Genomic DNA, 13,735 nt, shown 5'->3' with positions numbered 1-13,735 from the left:
TATGTAGGCGTGGTCGTAAGTCACGCAAAATAACACGCATGCGTTTTCGAGAGTTGAACTCATAATCTCTGGCTCACGTGAAACCTCTTTATATCTCATCTATCATTGAATGCTAAATATTACATGAAAATAATCTATATAACAGATATACTTCAAATGAGTGAGACACTAAGTAGTACAGATGGTTTTAAGAACCGTTTATATTATTAGTACATACAATTTCTATTTTAAAATCGTCTGTACTATTCTATTTGTATAGACGTTTCTAGTTTGAAACTATATGTATTATTATAATCTATTTTAAATTAGAACTATTTGTATAAATGAAATAATACAGACGGTTCCAGTTTAAAACTATTTGTACTATTAATATAAATGATTATAGTTTATAACTGTCTGTACTGTAACGTAGTATTTTATTAGGATGACTCGCTGTCAATTTCTCAAATGATTCTAATTTAAAACCGTCTATAATAAAAAAATATCACGGATAGGTTCATAGATGCATCTATTACTAAATAAATTATGTACATACGGCATAGCCTGTGTGGCAGCACTTCAATTCTACAGAAAACCGTCTCTCCGCTCTTCGACTGATCCTTTGAATTCTTCCTGCTGAAGTGTGTGCTCGAAAAGAAGGAACAGTCATACGCAGCAGCAGTGCTTGATACGACTTCAGTGCGCGCAGCCGCTCTGGCACCAGACAATGGTTTGATCTGGCTGTCTCTGGGCTTACCGGGGAACAGTGGGCTTGTGGGAGCCTAACCGTGCATGTACCGGACTATCAATGCATGTACGATGCATGAGCCCAGAGCAGCAGCATTCTACAGTTTTCGGTGTGCCGTGCTTGCAGTTTGCGAAGCTCAGCAGCGGTCGGTCTGCAGCATGGGACGACATGACTGTGCAAGAACAACGCGCTCGGTACCTGGCTAACTGCCCGGCCTGCTCTCTGTAACTCAATCCACATTCCTCCTCCTTTCTTTCTGATCTAGAACAACTCAAGCGAGCGAAGGAACGATAACTCCCAAAAGGCCATCGTCATCGATCTCTGTAATTTGGAGAGAGATGCAGGCTTGATCATTGCTTGGGCCTAAACACTAGGAGGAATTGAACGATGAAAATCTGAGCACTTGAACTCCTGGTTAACTGACTGTCAAATGAAACGCAACAAGATACTGCCGGAGGTGGACACGGACAGAAGAGCCAGGACAATTTATAGATCCTACACTGTGTGATCAGAAGGGAGAGCATGACCTATATGTGCGTAGGTAATGGGGTTGCATGCTCCTACGGGACCCCATAGTTACTGGCTCACTGCCTGCCCCACGTCATGTGTCCAATTCAGATGCATGATCGGCCGGCCGGTCCGAACGCCAAGAAGCTAGCGAACTCCACTATAAGAAGCGCAGGCCATGCTACACATCTGCAATGCACCACCCATAGATCGTCTTCCCAGTTGATGCTTCTTGGGAGCAAACTATTCTCAGCTGCTAGTTTCGCTTCTTGGCGCCATGAACTCGCAGACCAGTAGCTTTTCCTCTTTCCCTGAACTGCAACGCGATCCTGTCAGTGAATGCGTTGCTCCTTGGAATATGTTTGCCATCTTTTCGCTCTTGCATGTGGGAAGGAGGCTAGCTGGACAACGTGTAGCCAAGGATGACTTGCCGGCGATTGCTGAGTTGGAACACTGAAGGTGAAGACTAGCATACAGTGTGCACACATAAAATTCATCCTGCAATGCTATGTTGGGAGAGCCGGCAAGTCATATTTGGCTACGCGTTTGCCCCCTTTTCTCATGCTAGAGCTGTTAAAGATGCCAGTCAGTTTGAAATGTGTCGGCTTGATTTGGAGTGCATTCGCTGGAAGGAGAAATACAAACAGAGTGCTCAGCTCAGAAAGAAGAAGGTATCAGAAATTGAGAATCTTTCAGCATGCCGTTATGTTGCTGTTATTTAGTAGATATGTAGATACGATGATATATGGCCCTGCGCTTTACGTCGGATCTATATCGATTACTTAGCCATAAAATTTTTTTGTGACATGTTTTAAGTTTTGGCTCTTAAATCAAGTACCTTATCTTCTGCAAGGATATCATAGAAGTATTTTTGTCTTCAGAAACTTGGCTTCATTTTAGAGGGAAAGTTGGTAAATGAAAAGCTTTTCACGTACTAATAAATGGGTGCATTAGATTTAGAGGTTTTGGCGCATTTCGGTTTCAAAATGGCCTATTAGCTCAGTTGGTTAGAGCGTCGTGCTAATAACGCGAAGGTCGCAGGTTCGAGACCTGCATGGGCCAGCAGTGGTATTTTTGCTTTTGCCCTGTTTTGTTTTTTCTAATAAATCCGAAGCATCAAAATTTCAGTAGTAATCAATTTATTTTGATCATATTTATACAGACTAAATTTTTTCACTATAGTACATCACAAATATTTTAATTTTAGCTTCGTTGCCTGCCCTGGTGGTGGATTGATTCGTGTTTTTTTTTTAGACGGCCGTGGATTCGTGGCTTGGCCGTACGAGTATGACGAGTCAGAGTCGAGATGGAGATCATACCGCAGGGAACCTAGCGTAGGGAAGGGGCTGCTGATAGGACGATAGTAAGGCTCTCGCCGTACTGCAGCCGTCGACGGCCGGTTGGGTGGCGCTGCCGCGATCTCCATGGAATCCCGAGCGCGGGAACACGGAGCAAGCCCAGATCAGGTACAAGATCTCGCAATCAGTCCGTGGCCTCCTCTCTAGCCCTAGTTCGGATTTGGCGACGAAACTCAGGCATCTATGGGTAGGAGTGGGAAGCACTATAGGATTTTTTTTTATAAAAAGATTTTTATAAGACTCTGATTCAGTCATACATCTTCTAATCTAACGGTTGAGTTGAAGAGGAGAGAGAAGATATGTGCTATCACATAAAACAAGATCTTTCGTATGACCTAATCGTAGGAGCGTGGCGGTGGGTTACTGTGAGTTGGTAGTGGTGCTCAGCAGGGATTAGAATTTGTGAATTTTGAAAAGGAACAAAATATTTAATTTTAAAATTTTCTTTCACTGATATATATAACCCTGAGGATAAACAATGACTGAAATTTTACGAATTTTGGTTTCTTTACCCGTGAAAAAAAAATTATAAAACGAAATTGAAATCCTGTTTCGATCTCAAGCCAAACCGAGCAACCCGTCGACCTGTCCCCTTTTTGGTGTAGGATCGAGCGGGGGTTGGACAACTCTTGGCGGAGATTCGAGGTCGTTTGCTCAGGTGGTTCGATCTCCTCCGAAACCTAGACGTCACATGGTGGGCCAGGAGCGTTTCATTCCCCGCCGCACAGGATCTGGGGCAGGGCAGGGTATGATGATCAAATATGGGGTAGAGTAGCTCCTCGCAAAGCTGCAGCTTCGTGCCTCGACCATGTGTTTTGGTTGCCCGAACGTGCACACCATGTGCTTGTGCCTATGCCAGAGAAGCTGGCCATTAGCATTGAGGCATTAAGATCAACTCGAAGATATTTACCATGCATGGATGCCTCTTCTAACAAGCGGTTTGAGTTGGCATTGTAAGATATTTACCATGCTCTGACTAAGTTAGGATGTCACTTGAAAATTCCATGAAGTCAGAACTCTGGATCCATCGACTAGCTGTTGATGCTTCCTTTGAACGTTGTAACTTGGATACATTGCTACATAACGTTACTTGGATCATTTTGTTGTACATTTGTTCTCTACGACTGAGGCGATGTCGATAGTATTCCAGCACTTTTGCGGCCTATTTTAGGTGCTTTGTGCCTACTGTTTACTGGAAAAGCAAAACCTGAAATGAAATCCAGTTAGCTAGCTGTGGATGCACATGCATGTCATTTTGTAATCTATATCCTACTTTTCTGTTAGGAGGAGAATTTTAAACGAGTGAGCATCATTGTTGTCATCAATTCATTCAGTTTACCACTCATTGGATTAGTTCTCTAGGGTGTCATCCCATCAGTAGTGTGCTCCCTATATGCCAAGTTCTAGCTGAGCACTGAACACCAAATATGGATTCCAAGCAATTGAAAGAGATCAGTATTATAGGTGGTTGTATATTTCTTTCCTATTTGTCTTTGTATGATGAAAAGCTTTATTCCTAATGTCCTCTCAATATTGTAACATGTCACATGTGGTTGGATAATCTGTGTTTCAACTGGTTAGAAGGCAAAAAAAGTTCACTTCCGAAATTTTGAATATTTGGTAAAAGAATATGAAATGGTTTATTGCCTTTGGTGACTAATGGATGTTGTTTGGTTAGAAGGCAGATAACTAATGAATGATGTTTTTGTGACTAATAAAATCTCATTTGTGGTTACTACAGAATTTCTATTTGTTTAGAAGGCAGATCACTTGGTTGATTGCTAAGATTTCTTTGAGCAACAGGAGACATACATGCAGGTTTGTGACTAATAAAATCTCATTTATCATTATAAATAAATTCGTGATAACCGCTGTTATTTGTAAGTCGCATGGATCAGATGCCTCCTTTTTTGTACTGCAGAACATTGGAAGGGAGGAAGAAGAAAGAAACTAGAAGGAGAGTGCGAGATTTCCTGGTCTGCTACCACCACAGTGCAGTCCTGGTACGCTTGCACGCCGCCGCCCGGCCACCAGATCTGAACTCATGCGGCTGTAGGGCACTGCGCTGGTGGTGGTAGCGACGCCCGGGGACCTGCGTTCGGCCATCGACGAGTACCTGGAGGGCATCCTCTCCATGGAGTGTACCGAGATAAGATGTTGCCCCTTCTCAGCTACGCCTACAACCTACCTCGAATCCTAGATGACCAGATCATCACCACCGACAAGGTCTGCACCCGCTGATCCATTCCTTACCTTGTTGATTCCCATCTCTAGCATCCTTAATTTTTTTTAGAAGCCGGGAGGATATTCATATAGATATGAAAAGGATTACATTGAAGTGCATACAAGAACATCCTTGAGAAAGATAAACAAAATATCGTGAGCCTTGCAGGGATGTTCTAGTCCTCTTCGTTACCGGCGATCGGAGCAGCCACTCAGGTAACTACCAACGCACTGGCAGGAGTCACGCTAAGCTTGCAACCTGAAACCGACACCCTTCCCGACGAAGGAGCTTTCAAAGAAACTCTAAAGATTTTTATTGCCATCAGTAACACATCTAAGGATATGATGTTGAACCGCTGAATGCTCAAGCACTTCATGTCGGCCGCCGGCCGTAGCATCGCCGAGGGATGCAAGGGTAGACGCCACAAGCATCGCATGTGGCCTCGAAATGTCAAAAAACAAAGCAACCCAAAAAGGCTTCCACCCAACCGCAAACAAGTGGAGCAACATCAACCTCTCCCGAGCTACACTGGTAGAACCATCAACGCCGACCCCTTCTGTGGGTAGCTGTGGTGATGCTCGACAGAGGCGGGGCTTTCCGGAGCACCACGACAAAGGCCGAAGGTGAAGTCGATGGTGAGGCTGAGGGAGGCAGTATGCGACCCCCTCCGTGGGTAGCCATGGTGATGCTCAACAGAGGCGGGGCTGTTTGGAGAACCACGACGAGGGCTAGAGGCAAAGTTGACAATGAGGCTGAGGGAGGCAGCTGACCATCCTCTCAGTGGGTGCTGCGGCGAGGCTCGATAGAGGCGGAACTATTCGGAGTATCGCGGTGATGCCAGAGGCGAAGTCAACGGCGAGGTTGAGGGAGACAATTCTCTACCCCGTCAATGGGTAGCTATGGTGATGCTCGACGAAGGTGGAGCTTTCCAGAGCACCACAGCGAGGGCTAAAGGCGAAGTCGACGACTAAGCTGAGGGAGACAGTAAGCGACCACCTCAACGGGAATAGTGGTGAGGCTCGATGGAGATGCTAAGGGAGGCAGTTTGTGACCTCCTCAGCAGGTGGCCATGACAATGCTCGATGAACGCGGGGTCGTTTGGAGCATCATGGTGAGTGCAGGAGGCGAAGTTGACAGTGAGGCTAAGGGAGCCGGGTGCTATCATGATGACGGTGAAGCCCCAAAGCCAACATATTTTGAGTCCTACTCAAGTTTCTTGGGATCTCGACCCTTACATTGTTCCTGTTATTGTCTTCAAAATAATATATTTTGACAGAGTTAGCGGAATTCTTTAACCCATGTGGATCAGCCAAGCCTTTTGACTCTTATAACGATTAAAGGTGGCGAGCTATTATGGGCTAGCTTAGCATGCAACCTAATCCAGCATTGCATGGTGCTCGCCTTCATGGGCTTCTTGACCCCCAGCTCCCCTCGCGTATATTGGTCACGAGCGAGCAGTGGGCGCGTCCTGCTCCTTGTGTATAGTGTGTACTGCGCGGGGCATCATCCCCGACCCCCTCGCGTCTATTGGTTGTGAGAGAGCAAAGGGAACATGCTACATCTTACGTGCAGGTGTGGCCTCTTATAGGGGTGTGGAGCGTTTATACCATATATATTTCATGACCGAGGTCTTGATACTTCAAGGTGCTGAACAGTGCCACGATGGTGGCCAATGGGTGCCACTACCGCAGGCTTGGTCCAGGAGGGTTGCCACCTGCTCGACGCAACTGATGCATGTGACCTTCAAGGTGGCAGAGGGGTACCTGCTCAATGCATCCGAGGCCTATGGCCTTCGAGGTGTGGAGCTAGTACCACTGTCATGAGCTTATTATGCCATCATTGTGGGATTTTATCGTGGCATAGGGCCATAGAGGTAGTACATCACGCGACCGAGGCTTATAGCGTACGAGGTGCGGAGCTAGTGCCAATGTGATGCACTGATTTATGTCATCGTCATGGGCTTTTGCCGAGGCACGAAGCTGTCGAGGCAGTGTGTCATGTGACTGAGGCTTATAGCCTACGAGAGGAACTAGTGCCATTGTGATGGGCTTATTTATGCCAGGGAGGCTTGGGAGGAGACGCACACGAATCGAAGCTCGACTTCGCGACATGGTCGATGTTGGATATCAGACAACTACGTATCCAATCCGAGACGCGCGTGCCCACTTGGAATCCATCAATCTAGAATCCATTCGTGATTCCTATATTGATCCTCTGGACAACGCATTCGCTTACAACGACACTCGACTTCCTGCAGAGCGCGTGGAAACTACAATCATTAGTCCCGTGTGGCGGTGGCGTGGGTGCATGAGCAACCGGCATTGCTGCACGCATGGGCCACTCGCACGCTAACACGAGACATCGACGTAGACGGCACGGGATAGTCGACGCGCGCGGTGGGGCCATTGTGGCCCTTGGTCAGAGTCGTGGATTGGAACACCGTCCTGGGGCCCTAGCGTCGTGGTGGGCACTGAAGTAGGAGGCATTGCTGCATCTCTTGATGAGATCACAATCCAATCAGCATATGCAGTGATTAAGCAAGGGCAAATATTCATGGCAGCATGCAATGTGGTCCAGGTCGTCATTGCGATGTTACTCTGAAGATCTACTAGCTCGCTTTGTTATGTTAACAACAACTACCTCTGTTATAGAGTAAAATACACTGGCGGTCCACAAACTTGTCCAAATGTATCGTCCAGTCAATGAACTTTCAAATTATAGAATTGGCTCCCTAAAAACATTGTTATGTATGTCATCTAGATCCAAACCATCTCGGTCATCAGCATCTAGATGATTGTGTGGCATACTGACCATGTGACAGCATGGCCTCTCTCCTCCCTCTCTCATCTTCTCTCACAACGCTGCTGCCACAACATTGTTGCCGTCCGCTGAGCTCAGCTGGGGTAGCTTTGTCCGTGGCGGCGAAGCAGAGCTCAACAATGACCAGTTCCAGCGATTCTCGCTGGAAGCACCAACACCACCACCGCCGCCGCCACCCTGGCGTTAGTGACCAGCAAACGGTGCTCATGCGCGCGTAGCTGATGTTGAAGAAGCTCTGGGCGTAGCCGCCCATGCCACTGTAGCCCGAGTTATAGCCACTGCTACCACTGTCACTGCTCATGCCACCATAGCTTTAACCATAGCCACTTCCCTCATGCTACCATAGCCGATGCCGTCCATGCCCATGCTACCATAGTTATCAGTGATGGGCCAGTATATTTAACTTGGGTGTATATAACTGTCATGTGCACATCCACATGCTCCCCGCCTTGCTCATGCCCACTGCCATCATCGCTGCCCTTCCCTGCCTCACTCGCGCCCGCGCCACCGTCACCCTCCATCTCAGGAACGCGGTCGTCACACAGTCACACATAAGGTCTCAGCCTCTCAAGAATCGATGCACCCACGCGCGCAGTTGTCACTCGTGCCTTGAGGGTGCCTAGGCCGCTATGCATGGACGTGTGGGTAGTGGTTCATGAGCTGTGGCCGTGTCAACACCGGTCAAGTCATAGAGATATGAGCTTGAGCTGTTGTGGACGATAGTCACCAAGCACACCTACAGAACATGACACTAGCTAAGTGTCTGTGTGTTGCAACAAAAATACGAACATTGGACGCAGTAACATCAAACATACACTTATGGTATGGAGATGTGAATGCGTCATGGGAGCACCACTGAATGAATACATCGAGAGCGATGCAATAGTTTGATTTAAGGTGATATTCGAAAAAAGAGTAGGAGATTATTCGCTAATTTCCCTCCTAATTTTTTTAGTTATTTTTATTAGTAAAACGAGCTCCATATTCATACTCAGTAATGATGTGGTGAGGCAAGAATACGAGAGTAGATAGCAAAAGTGAGTAAATTATTTGAATTTTAGGAGTTTTTATTAGATGAAAGGAGAATAGGTGACACATAAACCAACTTATACATTTATATAGTTGATATATAGAAAACAATGTATACAAAATTTCAGATGTATACACTGGTGTCCCTTCTTATGCATGCCAATGATAGTTACCCATGCTACCATAGCCACCACCATTCACGCCCATGCCATAGCCGCTGCCATAGCTCACCTGTGGCCACCATCCGAATTGGAGTCATTGTCGGAGTGGAAGTGGATACGGGCCTCCTACTACTGCCTCAGATCCGAGGTTCCTAGACGAAGCCCTTCCTGCTACAGGATTGTGATGAGCTCCTTCACCCACAGTCGTCGACCGAGCCCGCCTGGAGCCGTCGACCGAGCCAGCCAAGAGCCGATGACCCCTTCTGTGAGTGCACTGGCTGACTCGTCGTCTACCCCTTTCAAACATGCACGATGGCAAGAAGCCGTGCCCCCATATCCTCCATCCCGATGACCACGCATCGGCCATCGGATCTACGCGCGTAGTAAGGAAGCCGGCCGTCCGAGCTCTTCTGCGGCCTGCGAGCTGGCCGGTTGTCCAAGGTCTTCCACAACTACCTGAAGCCAGAGCTAGGGACGACCACCTAAAGCCTGATCTGGGCTGCGGACAAAGCGAGATGGGCAAGATCGCCGGATCTCTGTGCATCTCATTGTCACCCATGAGGAGGCAGAGACTGGACGTTGACTGTCCTCCCACCGTCGGAGAGAGAGAGAGAGAGGGTCATAGTGGAGAAGGTGACAAAGAGTTCTCTGCATTGGAGGAAGGAGAGAGTGGCCGCCGCGGTGCCGCCGTTGACAAAAGAGGATCGCTGGGAAAGAAAGAGCCACGTTGGCACCATGTCATCGGATCGAGATCCCCTAAAATTGAAAGTTGTCACTAACGTGTGGGTTCGGTCTCACGTGTCAGCGACGACAATGATCTAGTTCTATGTCATCATGCCACATAGGATACTGCTTGCTAAGATGTGTGTTTTGGACCTGTGGTGAACAAGTTAACAAGTTTAGGGGCTGATTTTGTAATTTTAAAGTTTGTAAACTTAGATGATATATCTGGATAAGTTTAAGGACCGTCAGTGTATTTTACTCTCTGTTGTATATGTCCTTGTCTACCTGCAGATTCGGAGATAGATGAAACAAGTTCAGCTGTTCATAATAATCGCAGTCATTGCATCCTACATGCATGAGCAAGGTTTCCATGGAGTCATATCCTGCTAGGTGTCCTTGTTTGAGCCGGGTTGTGTTGTTTTGGTCATGGACATCTAACTCATATATAATCAATCATCTGTTGGTGGCGTTCTTCAAATTTTCCCAATTCTTATTAGGGAGAAATTCAAGATAGTACTATGTGGTCGTCCTAGCTAGGTTCGCTACAACAAAAAGGGTCAACAGTGCCAGTTGAAAATCGCTATCAGTGCTGGTTTGAGCCGGAGCCTGTCGGTGCCCCACATCAGAGCCCGTCGTCGTCGTCGTACTCCAGCTGACGAGGCCGCTCAGCTCACCGGTGCAGCCTTGCTCCATCCAACACAAGACAACATAGGGCACCCTACGACCAATCTCAACAGTGGCCGATACACATACGACCAGCCGGAGCACACATGGCACATGGACGACAACATCAACTGGGAGCCAAATCACTAGCGAGCAAGCACATCGGCCGGTGATAGAACAATAGCAGCACACACATATATGCACCAGCCAGCTACCAGCACAGAATACATGGCGATAAAGGATCACACCAGCCGGCTAACACAGAACAACAATGGAGCCACCACCTAGCCATCTAGACACACTGGCCAACTATCAGAACAGTGGCGGCCTACCAGCGGCGCACGCACACCAGCGCAATGGCAACCCACACATCAGCAAGTACGGTGGACTGAGAGAGAAAGCCCACAAGAACACAAACACTTTGATGGCTGCAGATAACACACGCACGCGTCGGAGCCCCGAATCACTTCAACGGTGGCACATAACACATGCACATGCTGGAGCATGTCTGGCATTGCTTCAACGACAATGGATACGCACAACCAGCATGGATCTCTGACCCTAGCGAGATCCAAGGCCGGATCTGCCGGATCCCGCTATGGATATCTCAAGGGGTGGAGTTGCTAGTGGGGGAGGGTGGGAGGAGGCCGGTGAGGGGGGAGAGAGAGAGAGAGAGAGAGAGAGAGAGAGGCCGATGAGGGGGAGAGAGAGGCTAATGAAGAGATAGGGAGAGAGAAAGAACGAGATTGAGCTAGTGAGGGAGCCTGAATAGATAAGGGAGTGAGAAAGAGAGATGAGCCAGACCGGACCTGAGGCACGAGCTAAAATCAAGGTGTATAAAATTTTTGTATCCACTAATAGTATCAATGCTGGCTCGAATTATAAACTGGCACTGATAGATAGTATCAATGCTGGTTCAACCTAGTTCAATCATTGATGGAGCGCGAAAAGTTAAGAAATGGCATTAATACTTCATCAGTGCTAGTTCTAGCCTAGCTGGCACTGATGACTTGGCTCGGATGACCTATTCTATTGTAGTGGTTTTTTTTTCGAAAGGACAGCACGAGCATTACCGATTTTATATTAGAAGAAGAGAATTGACTCAATTTATGAGGGAAATTAGGCTTGAAAACCATACAACTAAACAACTACAGGACGACAGGATGACACTGGATCAACTACAAATGAACAGCCACAAAACGGCTCACACACCACCTAGCACAGCTCTAAAATGACGGGGTCTGGCACCGGTCATCGTTGCCCAGCTCGTTGCAAAGGACACAGCAGCTCTGACTTCCATAATAGACCATGACCTCCAACCCATCATCATCACGCTCGCATCCAAAGGCACCACTGGCACCTCGAGACAGGCCATGCTTCATGTCATCATTGCCCAGCTCTGTCGCAACTCCTTTCGAGCCTCCAAGAGGCAAGGTGTGATCAAAGCCATCCCTGAATTGACCAAAGCTACACCAAGAGGCCAACGACCACCAAAAAGCTATGTTGGATTTCCATGCCTTCGAGAAGGACACTGCGTTTTTATGCCAGTGTCGCATGTCCGGAAGCTCGGATAGGGCTTTCACCCATAGAATCCCCCACGGGTAAGATGAGAGAAAGCGTCACGACAACGCCTCAAGGGAGGAGAGCGATGCCCGAGGATGTTGTTGTTGTCCGCACCGATAAAATGTCGGGCAAGGCTTTCGCCCATGTCTCCTCCATCCCACCTAGCTTCTGGCAGCAGCTGCACCTCATCGCCTTGTCAACCTTGTCCCCGAACCACCATGCCACCAGGCTCCCCGCGGGCCAAATCTGAGAGAGGAGAGAGATCCAGCAAGGGAGGAACCCAACAGCGACACGGGACGAGATGGAGCTCATATGACAGCAAATGGGGCTCAGCTTTCATGAATTGCATACACAACGCTGAGAATGGCATTGTCCTACCACCTGCAAAATGAGGCGCACTCGAAGGTGTGCATAACACAACATCACAAACAACAGCCAAACACAGCGAATCGATGGCCAACACACGGCGCCACGAGCCAACGACCTCTGAGCAGGACCGCCGCCTGCGCTGCACCACACGGCGGCATGCACCATAGGTGCCATCGAGATAAACCGTGGCAAAACCCTGGTGCCTACAAGAAAAACTCAGTAGATCGCTGGCCCGCCGTGCCGCCAGCCCGCCAGAACCGCAATGCGTCACGCCGTCGCAGCAGCCATCATTCCTCTCTGGCCCACAATGTCGGCAGCCACCCACGCGCCTGACATGGCCACCCACTGCCATCTTGTAGGCTCACACTGGCTTGCCCAGGCGTGGCAAAGCAGCTGCAGCCCATCGGTGATTCATTCAACCACACACGCGACAAAGCTGCCCATCTAGTTCGAGGCTACCGTGGAGCCACCAACGGCGATGGCTAGACGCCAAGACCTCAGCGGGGAGACCGAGACGTCATCCATGGCACGAAGCCACCGCCGTAACACCCCAGCCACGCCACCGAGCCGCACCCCAACCACAGTGTGGATCCTAGCTGCACAAGCGTAGACCTGGCCCCAATCTCTCGGAACCCGCTTGCGGCGCACAGATCTAGGCAGCCCAAGCGTGGATCTTGCCTGGGCGCACGAATCCAATCGCCCACGAGTGCATCACCGCACACCGACACCATCTGAACAGAACAAAAGAAGAGGGGAAGGGAGAGAAAGAGGGAGGCGGCACACTTGTGGGAGGCCTCGTCGCCGCCGTCCTCACCACTGTGCGGGCTTTCAGTAGCCGGCGCACGGGTGAGCGAGATAGGAGGGAGGGGTGGTGGCACCAGGGACGTGGAGCCGCCCGCGTCGCTCCTGGAGCGACGTGGGGGCTAAACCAATTTTGGGTGTTGTTGCTCTGTGATTGGGTGTACTGTTGAATTCGTTGATATCTTTTTTTCTTATGCTCATGTACTTGCTCCGCTGTGCCATCATCCTTTCCCAGTTTCCTCGTGTCCACACAATTTGGTATTGCAAACTAGTATAGTAGTAACTTTCACGAATCACAGCCTTGTTGATTCAGAATTACGGTAGAATTTGGTTCCCTAAAACAAAATCAATAGCGCAATACCAGTTTCAGCTGTACTGGTAATTTTCAGGACAATGAAATGGCCCAACAACATGTGCAGTGAGGAACAAATTGCACACAACAAAAACTTCCCAATAATGGCGTTTCACACAAACCTGACGATCCAGAACAGAAGAAAACTGGAAACCAGCAAGCACGACTGTAACTTGATTAGGCCCTCCAAAAGTTACTCGGTTTGGCATGCATACCACCCTCTGAAAGGGCTGCAACTCTTCGAGAGTGAGGTATGAGTTTATTCAAACAAATCTTTCCATGTGAGATATATTTATTTAAATATTTATGTTAGAAAATATAAAAAAAATCCCCATACCACAGGTACAGACGGCCCACTGTCTTGCTCACTGCTGGGCTCGGTCCAGTCGAAATAAAGCCCGAGTCAAATAGGGCCGAGGTCCCGCCGGTTGGCCGCGG

The 13,735-nt window shown here is 48.5% G+C and overlaps 1 non-coding gene across 1 annotated transcript; it reads left to right on the top strand.

Moving 5' to 3' along the window:
• Positions 1 to 2,222: 2,222 nt before the first annotated feature.
• Positions 2,223 to 2,296, top strand: TRNAI-AAU (transfer RNA isoleucine (anticodon AAU)). The gene has a single exon. It is a non-coding gene; the product is annotated as a tRNA-Ile (tRNA).
• Positions 2,297 to 13,735: the final 11,439 nt, after the last annotated feature.

The sequence above is a fragment of the Phragmites australis genome, chromosome 17 (genome assembly GCF_958298935.1).
Source record: "Phragmites australis chromosome 17, lpPhrAust1.1, whole genome shotgun sequence".
Classification (NCBI taxonomy): Eukaryota; Viridiplantae; Streptophyta; class Magnoliopsida; order Poales; family Poaceae; genus Phragmites; species Phragmites australis.
This window is presented reverse-complemented; position numbering and strand designations above follow the sequence as displayed.